We start from the raw sequence: 14,905 nt of genomic DNA, 5'->3' as shown, positions 1-14,905 counted from the left end.
CCAAAGACATGAAAACTAACTGCAATTTTTTAAAATTACACCAAAAGCAGGAAGCCTGCCAAACAATCTGTAGTAACAACTGAATGATTGATGTGCTAAAGGAGCATTCAAGGAAGACAAGGCCATTGCAGAGAAGCTAAATGAATTTTCTGCATAGGTCTTCATTGCAGAGAACATAGGGGAGATACCCACCCCAAGTCTTTCTTTTTAGGTAATAAATCTGAGGAACTATCCCAGATCTGCATGTCAGTAAGGGAGGTTTTGGAACAAACTAATACATTAAACAGTAGTAATCAGCTGCAGTCACCCAGGAGTTCTGAAGGAACAAAAATATGAAATTGAAGAATTACCAGTGGTGGTGTATCAATTCAATCAGATTCTGCAAGATGATGTGCTTCTCCTGGCCTGTTATTCCTACTACACATGGGCTGTGTCTACACTGGGCCACTTATTCTGGAAAAGCAGCCGCTTTTCCGGAATAAGCTGCGAGCTGTCTACACTGGCCACTTGCTTTTCCGGGACAAGCAATGATGATCTAATGTAAAATCGTCATTGCTTTTCCGGAAAAACTATGCTGCTCCCGTTCGGGCAAAAGTCCTTTTCCGGAAAAACTGTTCCGGAAAAGGGTCAGTGTAGACAGCACAGATTTCTTTTCCACAAAAAAGCCCCGATCACGAAAATGACGATCGGGGCTTTTTTGCGGAAAAGCGCGTCTACATTGGCATGGACGCTTTTCCGGAAAAAGTGCTTTTCCGGAAAAGCATCCTGCCAATGTAGACGCGTTTTTCTGGAAATACTTATAACGGAAAAACTGATCCGTTTTAAGCATTTCCGGAAAAGGGTGCCAGTGTAGACGTAGCCATGGGGTTTTGTAATGGGAAATCATGCTTTACAAGTCTATTAGAATTTTTGAGGGTGCCAGCAAGCATGTGGACAAGAGTGATCCACTATATATCATTTACTTGGACTTTCAGAAAGCCTCTGACAAGTTTCTCATGAAAGGCTCTTGAGTAAAGTAAGCAGCCATGGGATAAGAGAGATCATTTCATGAATCAATAACCAGTTAAAAGACAGGAAACAAAGGGAAGGAAAAAATCATCAGTTTTCACAATGGAGACAGCTAACCAGAGGAGTCCTTCAAGGATCTATACTGGAAGTGATGATGTTCTACATATTTATAAATGACCTGGAAAAGGAGGTGAAGGGTGAAGTGGCAAATTTGCAGGTGATGATGAAACTACTAAAGATAATTAAGTCCAAAGTTGACGGTAAAGTGTTAAAAAGAGATCTGAGTTGAACTGGGTGACTGATCAACAAAATGACAGATGAAATTCAGTGTTGATAAGTGCAAGGTAATGCACACTGGAAAAAATAATCCCAATTATACATACAAAATTATGAGGTCCAAGTTAGCTGTTACCTCTCAAGATAGAGATCTTGGAGTCACTGTTGATAGTTCTCTGAAAATATATGCCCAATGTGCAGCAGCAGTCAGAAAAGTTTTCAAAATATTAGGGCCACGGGGAAGAAGATAAATAATAGGACAGTAAATATCACAATGCTACTATATCAATCCAAAGTGCACATCTACTTTGAATTTTGTGTGCAGTTCTGGTCACCCCATCTCAGAAAAAAATTAGAATGGGAAAAAGTTCAGAGAAATGCAACAGAAATGATTTAGAGTCTGGAACATCTTTCATGTGAAGAGAGATTAAAAAGACTGGAACTGTTCAACTTAGAAAATATATGACTAAGTGAGGATATAATAAAGATCTATAAAATCATGAAAGGTGGGAGAAAGTGAACTGGGAAGTGTTATTTTCACTTTCACATAACCCAGGAACTCTAGGTTACCTGATCAAGTTACAAGTTTACAACAAACAAAAGGAAGCACTTCACACAACACATCAGGTAGTGGCCACTGTCAGGAGACACATTACTGAACTAGATGGACAATTGGTCTTGCCCAGTATGGCCATTCTTACCCTGTGCCCTGAGTGACCGTTGACAAGCATATACCTGTGTATGATCTTTGAATGCTTATGGGTTTAGTCATTTTGCTTTCACATCTCCTGCTTCACTGACCCAAATTCAAGATGCCACAGTTGCTTTAGAACTGTAAATTATCCCACATTTGTAGTGAAACATCCCTAAAATGATATCACCACTTCACACTTCATAAGATGAGTTTTGGCTTTGCCAGAGTGAGCTAGCAGGCAATTTCACACATTTAATTCCTTCTTTACTTTATTTTGTAACATACAGCTACACTGATTTTATTTCTCCGCTGTGTACTTCTTGATTTGACACACATTTGTATTGGTAGAGAGGTCTGTAGAATCCTTCTATATCCCCTGCTGGTACAGTGACTGCTCTTTCTGCAATGGAGGATTGTCCGTGCCTCGCTCTGGGGCCTTAACTTGCTCTGGGCGCAGTCCTCAGCAGGAGGTTATACAACTGGCTTTTGTCCGCAGTCTATTAGCAGTTAGTGAATGTGCAGGTTATGCCTTATGCATTTTCTTCTTTGGCAGTGTTCAGAGCTGCTCTCTTTTACCTTGGCTAGAAGGGCCATTGTCCTTAAGCTCTCCTTTCAGTGGCTAATTTGTCTGAAAAACCCCCCTACAAAGATTCCGCCATTTTTTCCTGGTCTCCTCCACAGTCCACCCTCATGACTGACTCTGGCAGCGCCTTAGAAGAACTAGATCAGAAACCAATATTTTCATATAATCATGTATGAGATGTGGGCAGAGCTGCACACCACCTTCCCTTGTCTAAAGATATCACTGTTTCCACTCCCATCTGCTTGCCTTTGTTCCATGTAGTACCACCCATGTTACCCCTTCAGAGGGCTTTATATTAAACAAATACATAAATAGTAATAAAGCACTCTGAGGATGAAAATGCTACAAATGATTCAAATTATTTTGATGACTTACACAGCAATTGCTGTATACATTTATTGTTATATATAATCATACATAATAGACTAAAGTTGCATTGATAAAGTTAATGCAACACATCCTGACCCTTTCAAAACAAAATGATTTAATAATTTCCCATTGAAGATTGGCATGAAATTGAAACTTTTCCAGAAAAAAATCAATTTTTTTTGTTGAATCTACATTTTCTGATGAAAAATATATTTTGTCTAAAAATGTTAGACTCCCAGCTCTTGTTACAGGTGATCAGGTCATTTAAGCCGTTGATAAAAGTAGGTGTTCTTTTCCCAAACCTTGCTCACTAAACACCTAACCCATTAATTCTCTGCAGCCCATGGAAATATTTTAACTCCCGTAATCCACCAGAACATGTATCTGTTTCGTGCAATTAGTCCTGTGATCCAATTACAAAGTATTTCTAATGCTGTTCCTGTGGTAATTTGAACAGTCATTTTCCATTAAATTCCCTACATTACAGTTAAAATATCTAGATTTAGAGCCTGAACTTACTCCCATTAAAGGTAACGGCAAAATTCCCTTTGACTTCAGTGGTGCAGGATCAAACCCTTAATCAACTGTAGCCACTTTTCAGAACTGAAAATAAATGGCAAACAGCAACAAAAGTAAATAATTACATCTCCCTCCTCCCAGTACCTGAGTAAATTTAACCATTAACAGGTGTCATTTTCCTTCATCCTTCTTCACCAGCTAGCTGGAATTTTTATGGCTTTACTGTCTTTTGTTTCCCTCTCTGGCTTGCTCCTCCTCTTTTCCCATGAAGACCAAATTCTCTCCTTCTCTATGAGAGCCCTTGTGTAGTATTTTCTTTCTCCCTCACTTCTCACATCTTTCCTGTTCTGCTGTCTTCCTGTGTCCCTTCCACAGCTCACCTCAGAGCTGCTCACAGGAAAAAAGCAAAACAAAACAAAACTGGAAATTCTTTTATATGATTCTTTCCTGGAGACAGCAGGTGCAGGAGATATCCACCAGGTAAGTAAAATCATTTGAGCATCATAGTGGGCTTTCTGGGCTGATGGCAGTTCTTGTGGGGAATGATACAGAAACTTTTGAACAAATTTCATAAGCTATTTTGCCTTTTGGGTAACTTTAGCAGTGATCAATCAGAACCAAACAAACCAGTCTCTTTTCCCCAGGGAAAGAAATAACAGGGGCACAAATATATGAATAGAGTGAGGGAGAAATCTGGGGAAATGTAATGCTGAAGGAGATCAAAGGATGTCAATGGCTAACAAATTACAAGCCAGTTATGAGATATAGCTGCACAAAAGAGCAATGAACATTATGATGCAGAAAAGAGGAACTGCACTTGGCATACTGCATTCCATTCTGAGTACCTCATTACCACAGAAAAATTAGAAGCAGTTCAGAGAAGAGCAACAAAAATGACCTGACTTTTGAAGGAACTGGCTTGTAAGTGAAGATTAAGGAGGTTTATTCAGCAATGATTAAGGGCACAGGGGAACATAATATCAGGCTACAAGTAAATATTGAGTATAAATGCCAAGAAAGCAGAGGAATTATATATTATGGCATACAGTGAGTATAGCTAACTTCAATGGGATAAACATAGGATGGGGGAAATTTAGGTAAATATTAAGGAAAACTTCCTGGCATGAGATGTATCATTATGTAGAATAGTGTCCTACAGGAACTGGTGGGAGACCAGTCTTTTGAGGTCTTTGCAAACATTACAAAGTATAACACAGGGAATAATTCTGCATTGATAAGGAGATGGCTTGTTAGGTCATCCCATTTTTTCCCCTCATCTAAATTTATAATACTTCTGGACATATTCAGAAGAAGGATTTCTATTAACTTGACAGGGGTTACACCTTTTTACAACAGAGATTAATTTGGCAGGTTGATGCTATGAAGGGAAAATAAACTGTTTTAGTTAATTAATATTTAAAACTTTGCCCAAATTTTTTCAAGTAAGTATAGGTGAGCTGTTTCTCTTGAGGTCCTATATGCATTCTGTGACCTTGTAGACTGTCTATTTTCAGTGTAGAACACTAAAATGTTAAATCAGATGTATTCACCAATATCTATAAAGCAATTAAATGCATGAAATGTCAAACTATTTCATGTCATCCATGAGACAGATTCAGGAGAAATTAAAATTGTTCTCCCTTCCACCAGTGCAGAATGGATCACCAGTTACATGTGCTGCTAGATTTTCCGGGTCACATATTCAGCTGATGTAAATACACAAGAAAGGAATCTAAGAAAAAAAAATCTATAATGTTCATTTATGGTGAAGAAATCAGTAAGGGTGTGCCTAGACTACACAGTTTTTTCGAAAAAAGTTGCCTTTTAAAAAAAAACTTCACCCACATCTACACTACCGCTGTGTTCTTTCGAAAGTAAATTGAAAGAATGCGGCAGTTTTGTCGACAGCGGCAAACCTCATTTTACGAGGAATAATGCCTTTTTTGACAGTGATCTGTCGAAAAAAGGCATGTGTGGATGCGGGGTATGTTTATGTTTTTGTTTTTTTGTTTTCTGTCTGTTTTTTTTTTTTAAACAGACCTCCAGGGAAAAGCCCTGGTGGACAGTCCATCTGCAGGAAAACCTCTATTGTTCCTGTCGGTAGCTATGTTTTAAAGGCACAGGCACCAGGGGCAGCCATTGTGTCAGGGAGGCAGCCAGAGGAAGCCTCTGACCACACAGCTCTCCCTGCATCTCTGAGAATTCATCATAGCACAAGCCCAAGACCCCAGAGGTCCCCAAGGACCTTCCAGGGAGCTGTCCCAGCAGCCTTCCGGGGCAAAAGGCGAGTTCCAGCCTGGTCAGGGCCTGAGATCCTGACCTTTTAGAACTATGGGGCAAGGAGAAATCTCTCCAGGCTCTGCAGTCCCATCGCCGGAATGCAGATATTTACGGCCGCATGGCCAAGGGGCTGGCCAAAAAAGGACACCAGACCAGAACCTTGGGCCAGAGGCGGGCCAAGGTTAAAGAACTCAGGCAGGGCTATGCCAGGGCCCGCGAGCACAGCACCACCTCGGGGGAAGTGTCACACAATTGCGCATACTTCCAGGAGCTGGACAGAGTCCTGGATGGTGGGGAACCCCTCTCTGCCCCGGTTCTGGTCCAGACTGGATTGCAGACACTGGTGAGTTGCTAGGAGGCGGCTGAGGACAACCCAGAGGAGCAGCTACAGGATGAAGAGGAGGAGGAGGAGGAGGAGGACGACGACCCCAACCGCAGTGTGGTTACCCTAACCCTGGAGTTGGTCCCTGAGGCCCAGGAGGCCTCGCAGGCATCCTGACGCTGGTGAAGGAACATCAGGCGAGTGTGGTCAGGGTCACGCACAAAGAAGGGGGAAGGTGGGAGCACAGGGGTTGTGGGGCAATCCGCACATGTCATGCTCTTCCTGGACATGTGCAAGCATGTTCATTCCCAGGGCACACATGGGCAGCTGCTCACAGCTCGGGGAGGGCCCCACACATGTCTGACTCAAGGGAGGTCTGTCCTCCCCCCGCCAGGAACTGCGGGCAGCAGGCTGGTCATAAGGGTGCATGCACGACACCACACAGACCACCGCAAGTGTCATACTTAGCACTCAGGCATGTATGCACAAGCGACACAACAATCGCTCCCACAAACAGTGCTGCAACGGGCAGGCAGTGGGTGTATGGGTGGGGGGCCTGGGAGACCCAAGCTGCTCCAGGCCCCTGTCCTACGTTGTGTGACCCACTGTGGCTGCACACTTCCCTGGGCTGTATAGCCATGGTGGGGGGCAGCGTGTTAGGAGGGGGGCAGGAAGTTACCCTAGCCACCTTGGGTCCCCAGTGAGGCCGGGGCTGCTGGCCAGGCCAGATATGGGCTTGCAGTGAGAACACTGCCATCCCTTGTTCTAAGGACTTACTCACTGATCACAAGCAGGGACAGTGTGTGCATTCATAACACTGATCACTTCTGCCTCTTCTCCTCCACAGCTGGACCTGCCGGATCAGAGTGCCGTGCAACACCTGTGCCACCACCCACCCGGGCCCACGGAACCCGCAGACATTGGGGGGCTACAATGACCTCATGTGGAGGCACGTAGAGGCCCTTGAAAGGATGGAGGAGACCATGGCAGAAAGGGCGCAGAAAGAGGCTCAGTGGCACAACCAATTGCTGGAGGATTTTGTCCCGCAGTGGACTGCAATGTGTGGGAGTATCCGAGAGGCCCTGGCTGTCCCAGGACCTGGCTGTCCCAGGACCTGTCTTCATTGCCGCTCCTCCCACTCAACCCTGCTCCAGTCCCCCCTGCCCCCCTATCCTCCCCCTCAACTCCTGCCACCCCTCAAACCCTGCCACCCCCTCACCCCCTGCTAGCGCAGAGACAGCTGCAGGCCCACCCCCCCACACACACACACTGTCCCAGGCCCCACTCGATTCTGAGAACGTTTAGGGCCATGGATCCGAGACAGCAGTGTTTTGCAGGCCAGGTGACACCCTGAAACCTAAACCGCCCATCCTCCCTTCCTCCCTCCCTCCCTCCCTCCCTCCCTCCCTCCAGGTTTACATCCCCCCTCCTCCCCAGTTTTAAAAAGACTTTGCTAGTTGCACAAGAAAGTTTATTTTTGAAAACATTTTGCATACAGTTTTATTTTGTTACAAAAAGTTATTTATTTGCACGTAGTTTGTTAATAAACATAATGTTTTTTTATATTAAACCTGGTGTGTGTGTGTGTGTGTGTGTGTGTGTGTGTGTGTGTGTGTGTGTGTTCACTGTCTGGAGACTGGTGCAGGGTTGGGTTGTGGGAGGAAAGGTTTTGGGGTGGGGGGCAACAGGCCCCATTGGGGAGACCCTGGGGAGAGTCATTGGGCTCCTGCTGAGAATCTCTCACGCACAGCCTCCCAGATGCAGACCCCCACCTGATGGGCTTGGTGGAGTGCAGCTGTCCGGGGCTGCTCGAACCACCTCCCCTCCACATCAGCCTGTGTCCCCCACCCTGGGAGGAAGGCCTCCCCTTTGCCCTCCACCAGGTTGTGGAGCACGCAACACGCAGCCATCCCTCAGGGATGTTGCATTCCCCCATGTTGAGGCGAGTGAGCAGGCACCTAAATCTTCCCTTCAGCCGGCCAAAGGCGAATTCCATCTGCAAGCGCACCCATGTCAGGTGCGCATTAAATTATTCCCTGCTTGCATTCAGATGCCCAGTGTATGGGGGTATACCGCATTGGCCACAATGCAGATTAGCATCTCCACGTCCCCAACAGCAAAGTTTCGCTGCGGGAAGAATGTTCCAGTCTGAAGTAAAGGTAGGAATTTCGGAAGATCCGAGCATCATGTGCCCGGCCCGACCACCCCACACAAATGTCAGTGAATAGTCCACGGGGGTCAACCAGGGCCTGCAACACCATGGAGAAGTAGCCTTTTCTGTTGATATACCGGGCTTCAAGATGGGGCAGTGCACGGATCAGGAACTGAGTTCTATCGAGCGCTCCTCCACAGTTCGGGAATCGAGCGCTCCTCCACAGTTCGGCTCCTCCACAGCCCAGCAAAGCCGGCCATGATGGTGTCTACGTCTACGAGGCGGACAATCCTGTTTGCAGCTCTGAACTGATGACCCTCACCACCTGCAGAAATAGACACATCCAAACACAGAGAATAGGAAGTTTGAGGGGCTGCCAGAATTATTTGGAGGTGCCTCCCACCCTCACCCCCTAAACACCCCAGAAGTCCTCTTCCCCCCCAGCAGCTGCTCCCAGCAGTAGGGCAAGGTGAGGCCAGGAGCCCTCCCCCACTCCCACTCCATTGCCCCCTCACCCTTTCCTGTTACAGTCCTCTTACCCCACATGGACTGTCCCCCCACAGGCGCCAACAGTAGATCTCCCAGCGCCAACAGTAGATCTCCCCATGCCAAACTGGTGTCCTACCGAATGGGGGTGGCCAGCTTCTAGAGGGCAATATTTACCCTCTTCTCCAGGGGGATGGCAGGGCACAAGTGGGTGTCCTGTCATTGCAGAGCAGGGGCGAGCCTGGAACACAGCTCCTGGAAGGTGGACTTCCACATACGTAAGTTTTGGAACCAAGCCTGGTTGTCCCATCGCTCCATGATGAACCAGTCCCACTAGTCTGAACTTGTCTCCAGCCTCCAAAACCACCTCTCCTGGAAGAAGTTCGGTGGCAAGAACAGTGTTGCTGCAGCCCGAGCAAGGGTCTAAAGGCTGAGTTCAGAATCCAGACCTGGCATGAACATCATGAAGGTCTCATGGAGTTGCAGCAGAACTTGAAGCACAGTGTGGGGCCATCGCCTGCCCAGGGGCAGTTCTGGCTCCTTGGCAAAAAAACAAAACAATTCAAAGCACAAAAACCAACCAGGAAAAAAATGCTGTGGTGTCCCATAAAATAGGGCACTCCAAGCAAGCACTGCAGAAGCTCTAGGAGGTAGGCAAACCAGCTTCAGGAGCACAGGAACAGCTGTTCGGGGGGGTCCCTTAAAGCATGTATCTCTGCAAGGAGTATGCTGCAGGACCCGGAAGTAAAGGCTGCCCCCATGCCCTGGCACAAGTGCTTCCAGGTGCCGTTTTTTCGACAGAGCATCCAGACTGCCTTTTTCGAAAAAGCAGATCGATTTTTCCATCTGCTTAGTGCAAGCTAGATGCTCTTTTTTGAAAGAAGCTTTTTCAAAATTATCTTTCAAAAAAACCTCTTTTTCTAAAAAGATGTGTAGTCTACACGTACCTTAACTGATGCTCTTGTACTATAAACAACCGCAAGGGTACATCTACACAGCACGCTTATTTTGAAATAAGCTACAGGCAGTCTCCGGGTTACGTACAAGATAGGGACTGTAGGTTTGTTCTTAAGTTGAATCTGTATGTAAGTCGGAACTGGCGTCCAGATTCAGCCGCTGCTGAAACTGATCAGTTTCAACAGCGGCTGAATCTGGACGCCAGTTCTGACTTACATACAGATTCAACTTAAGAACCCCAGGCATCCCCAAGTCAGCTGCTGCTGAAACTGATCAGCAGCTGATTCCAGGAAGCCCGGGGCAGGAGCTTCCTGTAGTCAGCCACTGGTCAGTTTCAGCAGTGGCTGACTTGGGGACTCCTGGGGCAGAGCAGCTGGGATGCTGCTGGGTTGGTCCAGTAGCGCCGCCACTCCTCGGTGCTACTGGACCAACCCAGCAGCACCCAAGCTGCTCTGCCCCAGGCGTCCTGATTCAGCCGCTGCTGAAACTGACCAGCAATGGCTGAATCAGGACGCCTGGGGCAGAGCAGCTGGGGTGCTGCCGGGTTAGAATCATAGAATCATAGAATAATAGGACTGGAAGGGACCTCGAGAGGTCATCGAGTCCAGCCCCCCGCCCTCAAGGCAGGATCAAGCTCCGTCTACACCATCCCTGACAGATGTCTATCTAACCTGTTCTTAAATATCTCCAGAGAGGGAGATTCCACCACCTCCCTTGGCAATTTGTTCCAATATTTGACCACCCTGACAGTTAGGAATTTTTTCCTAATGTCCAATCTAAACCTCCCCTGCTGCACTTTAAGCCCATTACTCCTTGTCCTGTCCTCAGAAACCAAGAGGAACAAATTTTCTCCTTCCTCTTTGTGACACCCTTTTAGATATTTGAAAGCCGCTATCATGTCCCCCCTTAATCTTCTTTTTTCCAAACTAAACAAGCCCAGTTCATGAAGCCTGGCTTCATAGGTCATGTTCTCTAAACCTTTAATCATTCTTGTCGCTCTTCTCTGTACCCTTTCCAATTTCTCCACATCTTTCTTGAAATGTGGCGCCCAGAACTGGACACAGTACTCCAGCTGAGGCCTAACTAGTGCAGAGTAGAGCGGCAGAATGACTTCCCGAGTTTTGCTTACAACACACCTGTTGATACAAGCTAGAATCATATTTGCTTTTTTTGCAACAGCATCACACTGTTGACTCATATTCAACTTGTGGTCCACTATGACCCCTAGATCCCTTTCTGCCATGCTCCTTCCTAAGTCGGATCCGCGTAAGTCGGGGACTGCCTGTATTTCAGAATTTTTTTCTGAAATAGCTTATTTTGAAATAGCACGTCTATACTACAGCGAAGCCTGTGAACCTCATTTTTTGAGGAATAAGGGCTCTTGCGCAAAAGGTTTTTTTTCCCAACAAATGGTCCCATCTACACAGGGCTTTTTAATCACAAAAAATCTCTTTTGCAAAAAGGATTGGAAGACGATATGCAAATGAGAGCATGAGATATGCAAATGAGCGCGCCATTTGCATATCTTCTGTCGAAAAAAACATGCAGTGAAGATGTAGCCTTAGGTGATACTATATATTTGACTGTGTCTACACTAGATTTTCCCTTTCCAAATATCCCTATTATGGCTATGTCCAGACTTTTTATTCCAGAAAAGTTATGCCACGTTCAAGGAATGCATCCACTTTTTCAGAACAATTTCCGAAAAAGTGGACTTATTCTTTCACCATCCCTATAATCCTCATTGTATGAGGAAGAAGGGATGTGTTGAAAGAGGAGTTTTTTCTGAAATTTGGCTCTGTGTAGATGGGCCAAATTTCGGGAAACCCTCTTCCTAAAGAAAAGCAGAAAAAGATATGCAAATTGCGGCTCGCAATTTGCGTATCTTTTTCCAACTTTTCTTTGCAGTCTAAACATAGCCTCTGTTGCTAATACCAGTGCAATTTCAATAGTAAAATGGGATTACTGCCATAGGCAAGACTTCAGCATCTGGCAGTGTTTCTATGGGTTGTTCAAACATAGGTTGACTTAGCCATATAACTTTAGGGGTGTGAAAATGTCACAGCCCTGAGAAATGTATCTAAGCCAGCCTAAGCCCCAATACAGGCAGGGCTAGGTTGATGGAAGAATTCTTCTGTTGATATAACTACCAACTCTTAAGGAGTGGATTTACACCTTCAGTGATGGAAAAGCTCTTCTATCATTGAAACAAATGTCTATATTAATGTGCTACAGAGACATAGTTGCAGAGCTGGAGTATTTGTGGTGTAGACATACCATATGTCATCTGCATCTGACCAAAGAGAGAGTCTAGAAAAGACAGTACTAAAACTGACAGTAAAAGCTAGCTGTTGTCTTAAGAATTCTTACTGTTTCTAACTCTTGTGATGTTGCATCAGTATTATGAATGACTGGAAATGGGTTTTTTTGGGGGGGGTTGGGGGGAATGTAACATAGACAAGACTTCAGAGTGGTGATTTGATCTTTAATTGTATATTGAGAAGGACTGGACTAGGTTTTAAATATAATAAACTAATGAAAGACATGGGAGTATACCAAAAAGCAACCAGTCTTTGCAATCAAGTCAGGACATTGGGAAAGTCTTAAGTAATATTCTTATACTTTCATGATGGAAAATGTGTTTCAGAGTAGCTCTGGGGACATTCTTCCAAAGGAAGATGATATAGGTTCTGTCTGCAGAAAATATGCAGGATAGTAGTATGTAGCTATTCACATTTTCCTATCCCAATTGCCACTGATATAGTTCAGTGTGTCTTCAAAGCACTGTACAAACATTTCTTCCTGTGGAAGTAGCAGGACTTAAATAAGTGGGTGGAGGAGGGAAAGAGCAAAGTGAACATTAACTGAGTCCAGTTGGGCTCTTGCAACACCTAATGTGAGTTTATAGATGACTATTAAATTGTACAAGCTCTCACCCATGGTAATTTTGAGCTGAGCATAAGGAAGCAATGATTAAAAGGCAGATACAGCTGGCTGATGGATTGAAATGGATGCAGTCTCATCAGGTGTTTGAAGGGATCTAACTTTCTGTGAGGTTTCTCGATGACCCTGTAATACTGTTATGTGGGTAGGTGGTTTTCTTACTAAAGGCATAAACTATTTTTCTTGTGCAAAATGTGAATCTTATCACAATGATTTTTTATGTTTCATTGGATTCAAGAAGTCTTAAAAGTTTTGAAAACAATTATTTAATTTCAGATTCTTTGATAGAGAAATAAAAATGAGAGAGGAGATCCAGCAGTAGGTGATGATTTTTAATCCATTTCCATGGAATTCCTCTTAAAAATCTTTATGACATGAGGGGAACAGATGTCACCCAACATCGTTAGTGGTGTTTCTCTCCTTCTGGAAAGAACAAATATACCATCAGGGAACAATCAGATTTATTCTCTGTTACAAGATATCCTGAATTTATAAGCACTAGATATGTGTGAAAGTTTATTGGCCTAAATCCCTTTTCAACAAAAAATGCAGATTTTGGGTCACTCAAGAATTTTGCAAATTCATGTTAAATTAGATAAATTGTTGTGGTTGGAGAAAAAACCCAAAAGAAATTATGAAAGAGTAAAAATATTTTGCTTTTTTATGTTTGATGGCATTTTAATTTTTTGACCTGAAATGACTTTATCTAAAATTTGCTTTAATTTTATTTAAAATTATAAAAAGTTGTTTAAAAAGCAAAACTTAATGTTTATTTTTCTTCTGAGCTTAAAGTGTTTCATGAATATTTTGGTATGCTGAAAATTTCAAACAGAATGGCCAGTTAACTGAAAAATCAGTTATTCACACAGGCAAATAGGTTTTTCCTCTCTAATTACAGTGATCTTTTTCGTTGTTACTTTCATATACAAACATCATGCAAACATTGCCCCCTAATGCCCCCATAAAAATCCCCATCACAATACCAAAGAAATGTGTATTACAACCCCAAATAATGTTTTAGTGTTTTACTTCTCATCCTTATCAATATCTCCTCCACCTCATGCTTTTGTTAGTTTTATACTGAGAAAAGATGATCCAATAACACATTATTATGCTAGCAAGTTCAGATGCATATGATTTGGTCTCATTTAAAAAGGAATGAGTTAAATGGATCAGCATTTCTTTATTTTACTCAGGCTATGACTAGACTGCAGGCTTCTTTTGGAAGAAGTTTCTCCAGAAGAGATCTGAAAAAACTTCTTCTGAAAGAGAGCATCTACACAGCAAAAGCGCATTTAAAAAAGTGATCTGCTTTTTTGAAAGAGAGCGTCCATACTGAATGGACGCTGTCTTGCATTTAAGCTGTGATTACTATGGATGGAATGGCCACCAGGGCATCTGTACTTTCTCCTCTTTCCTCTTCTTTTGAAAGAACTCCCTCTTCCCCGCCCACACATGCCTTTTTCCAAAAGAGCTCTTTTGAAAAAAGGCTTCTTTCTCATAGAAAGAGGTTTACCAATGTTGGAAAAATGCCTCTGTTGTTTTGATTTTTTTCGAAAGAATGAGATTGCACTGTGGATGTAAATCAAGTTTTTTCAGAAAAACGGCCATTTTTCTGAAAAAAAATCGGTACTGTAGACATAGCCTCAGCCATTTCAGAAATTCATATGTTGTCTTCAAATGGAAAAATTCACATTGGTACAGTACCAAGTATAGAGGAAACTGTATACACTCATTTCATATCCTATCAAAATCCCCACCAGAAATTCCATTCATATGTCGCAAAGAATTAAACTACCAGAAATCAAATGCAGTCTGAATACAGGTTTTTCATTTAAATTGACATTTCACAAAGCTATTTTTCTAGGGCCTAAAAATTTGACAGTGCTATGTTAAAATGCAGTGTTATTTTTATAATGTATATTAGTGTTTTAAGAACAGGCACAAAAATAACCCGTATAATTGGAGTATCAGCATCTCATTCTCTAGTGACATTTTAAATTTGTATTGGCACTAGTGCTTTAGGTTCTGTGAGCTGTTGTATGTCTTTAGTATGCATGTATTGCTTGGGAAGATTCTTACTTTATCTCAGATGCTTTGCATCCAGATAGCCTGTTACCTTTGCTACTGACAGAATCTTTTTTTCATGGACACTGTTTCACAGACAGTTGAAACAATTCTGGGAGTAGTTTATAAAGATTTTTCATGATGCAATATTCTAACTACATAAGCAGAGAAGAGGTGTAATAACATTTAAAGTGACTGAGAAACAGTGTTTCCATCCCATGAAAAATTTTGAAGTTTAAAAAAAAAAGT

The 14,905-nt window shown here is 43.4% G+C and overlaps 1 protein-coding gene across 3 annotated transcripts in view; it reads left to right on the top strand.

The window, feature by feature from the left end:
* Positions 1–3,604: 3,604 nt before the first annotated feature.
* The window catches only part of SPAM1 (sperm adhesion molecule 1), a 35,151-nt gene continuing 23,850 nt past the window's right edge, over positions 3,605–14,905 (top strand). For 2 of the 3 annotated variants that reach the window (XM_006122599.4, XM_006122596.4), the window contains exon 1: positions 3,605–3,929. The gene's annotated coding sequence lies outside the window, so the exon portion shown is untranslated. Of the gene's footprint in view, positions 3,930–12,619; positions 12,735–14,905 lie in introns of those variants that run through there. The other variant, XM_075928487.1, reaches the window with a different exon arrangement.

Source organism: Pelodiscus sinensis, chromosome 1 (assembly GCF_049634645.1).
Source record: "Pelodiscus sinensis isolate JC-2024 chromosome 1, ASM4963464v1, whole genome shotgun sequence".
Classification (NCBI taxonomy): Eukaryota; Metazoa; Chordata; order Testudines; family Trionychidae; genus Pelodiscus; species Pelodiscus sinensis.
The sequence above is the reverse complement of the archived record's forward strand: the minus strand, read 5'-3'. Positions and strand labels throughout refer to the sequence as shown.